Genomic DNA, 3152 nt, shown 5'->3' with positions numbered 1-3152 from the left:
GACGGGATGGGCCGTTGGCGGGGGAGGCTGTGCATCCTGTCAGGAATTGTCTCCGACGGGAACTTAGTGCTGCGAAGCAGGGCGCCATGTTTGTGAAGACCATGTTTGATAGAAAACGTATACAGGGCGCTGAGAGGGCAGGACATTTTATCCCTCTGTGTGTCCCGGGTGCATATATCTATATTACACTCCAGTTCGGCACTAACAACCAATCAGGTTGAATCAGGGAAGCGAGTCCCGGGTGTTTAACCTCTACCGCCTGGTTTCGGACAAGTCGCCTGTTGTCAGTTGTCCTACGGGCTCATTCACACTGGCACAAGCATATTGCTTAATTACGCGGCACCTTACAGGACCGCAGATCGCTGACGCCCGCGTGTTTTACACACTTCTGGAAATATTTGTGCGTGCAAATACAGTGTGAATTTGCGCACGCAAAAATGGACGCAGGAGGCTGCGCGAATAAACGGGGATTTCCTGCTGTGTATTTGCACTGGCCCATTCTCTTCTATTGGTCTATTGTGGTGCTTAAAGGGGTTGTCTCGCGAAATCAAGTGGGGTTATACACTTCTGTATGGCCATATAAATGCACTTTGTAATGTACATCGTGCATTAAATATTGGCCATACAGAAGTTATATACTTACCCCCTCCGGTGTTGGCGTCCCGGTCTCCATGGCGCTGACCTAAGCCTTCTTCTGCCTGGATTAGACGCGCTTGCGCAGTCTGCTCTTCTGTCCTGCTGAAGGGGCCGCTCCGGCGTGCTCGCGCCGCACAGGTCTTCTGCGCATACGCAGAAGACCTCTGCGGCACGAGCACGCCGGAGCGGGACAGAAGAGGCAGACTGTGCAAACGCGTCTAATCCAGGCAGAAGAAGGCTTCGTTCGGCGCCATGGAGACGGGAACGCCAGCACCGTAGGGGGTAAGTGTATAACTTCTGTATGGCCAATATTTAATGCACGATGTATATTACAAAGTGCATTAATATGGCCATACAGAAGTGCTTAACCCCACTTGCTTTCGCGGGACAACCCCTTTAAGGGCTTCTTCAGACAGGCGCATGATAACATACGCTTGCAGAGCGTCTTAGTGCATGAACCTCACAAACCTGTTCTTGTTTATTTTTACAGTTTCAGCTTTGCGCTCTACGCAGGGAAAAAACAAGCAGAAAGATAGGTCCTGCCCTGTGTGCCGGAAAGATAGGTCCGGCCCTGTGTGCCAGAAAGATAGGTCTGACCCTGTGTGCCACAAAGATACGTCCTGCCCTGTGTGCCAGAAAGATAGGTCCGGCCCTGTGTGCCAGAAAGATAGGTCCTGCCCTTTGTGCCGGAAAGATAGGTCCGGCCCTGTGTGCCGGAAAGATAGGTCCGGCCCTGTGTGCCGGAAAGATAGGTCCGGCCCTGTGTGCCAGAAAGATAGGTCTGACCCTGTGTGCCACAAAGATACGTCCTGCCCTGTGTGCCAGAAAGATAGGTCCTGCCCTGTTTGCCGGAAAGATAGGTCCTGCCCTGTGTGCCAGAAAGATAGGTCCGGTCCTGTGTGCCAGAAAGATAGGTCCGGCCCTTTGTGCCGGAAGATAGGTCCTGCCCTGTGTGCCAGAAAGATAGGGCAAGGCCTGTGTGCTATAAAGATAGGTCCGGCCCTGTGTGCCGGAAAGATAGGTCCGGCCCTGTGTGCCGGAAAGATAGGTCCGGCCCTGTGTGCCAGAAAGATAGGTCCGGCCCTGTGTGCCGGAAAGATAGGTCCGGCCCTGTGTGCCAGAAAGATAGGTCCGGCCCTGTGTGCCAGAAAGATAGGTCCGGCCCTGTGTGCCGGAAAGATGGAGGTCCGGCCCTGTGTGCCAGAAAGATAGGGCAAGGCCTGTGTGCTATAAAGATAGGTCCGGCCCTGTGTACCGGAAAGATAGGTCCGGCCCTGTGTGCCAGAAAGATAGGGCAAGGCCTGTTTTTTCTTGCGTGTAGTAATATCACGCGAGAAACACATCCCTGAAAATAAAACCATGAAAATCAATGGTTTCGCTTCGTCACGTTTTGCAGCCGTGATTTTCAGATATTGTTGCCTGTTGAAGCACTTAGGCCTCATGTTCACAGGCAAAATTGAATCGCGGGTCACCCACAGTTAAGTATGCCCATAGACAATCATTGGGCATCCGCAGGTAATTAAATACCTGACTATGTCATTTTTCCCGGCGTGCGGATCGCACACACAGGGAAAAAAACACAGCATGCTTCATTTTCTGCAAATTCCTGCACGGACGGCTTCTATTGAAGTCAATGAAAGCCGTCCGATCCGCGGCCCGTCCACAGCTGACACTGCGGGCGTGCCGTGGATCTGCGGGAAAGCAGGAGTTCAAAGAAAAAAAATACTGCGGCCGGCATGCCAAGAGCATCCGCAATGCGGGAGAAAGAAGATCTCACATTGTAATTGTTGTATTGACTGTTCTCACATGCTTGAAAGCGCTGCGGAATAAGTTGGTGCTATACAAATAAAGATTATTATTGGCCCGGGACGGAGAAAACCGCACCACATCCAGATAGGTAAGAAAATGGCCATGGCTGCCGGCACGGGGGGATTCCGCACTTGGATGCGATAAACAAGGAGGTTACATAGGGAAATATGGGCTACAAAAAAATTGCGAATCGTGGATAGATAGAGCATGCCGCGATTTCCCCTCCCACAAGATAGCATCAGAAAAAACATCTCTAATATGAAAGATCCCATTGGAAAACATGGGCCTCACATATATGTGTTTTCTCGTGCTATCGCATTGCGGCAAAATTGCGTGATTTTGATGCCCATGCAAAAGTGGCTAAAAAAATAAAGAATTACACTGCCCATGTCCATGTGTATGTGTGATACGCCGGCATGCGCAGTGCCATACACAGTCTCTGCCGGCTCTCTTTTGGCAGAGCATATGATTGCAAAATGGGTTTCGGGGAGACCGGCAACGCTTCACGCATACGACCGTGGGCACCAGTATAGGGCATGCTGAGTATTTTCTTACCCGTACAAACATGGAATGGAAATCTAGCGGGAACATCTGCAGCGGGTCTGCACAGAAATTCAGCAAGATTTCCGCAGCAAAAAGCACCATAGGAGTCTACGGGGGCGCGCAAAATCAAAAACACCAGGGACTAATTAGGCTGCACAGTCTTT

This window comes from Eleutherodactylus coqui, chromosome 6 (genome assembly GCF_035609145.1).
Source record: "Eleutherodactylus coqui strain aEleCoq1 chromosome 6, aEleCoq1.hap1, whole genome shotgun sequence".
Classification (NCBI taxonomy): domain Eukaryota; kingdom Metazoa; phylum Chordata; class Amphibia; order Anura; family Eleutherodactylidae; genus Eleutherodactylus; species Eleutherodactylus coqui.
The sequence above is the reverse complement of the archived record's forward strand: the minus strand, read 5'-3'. Positions refer to the sequence as shown.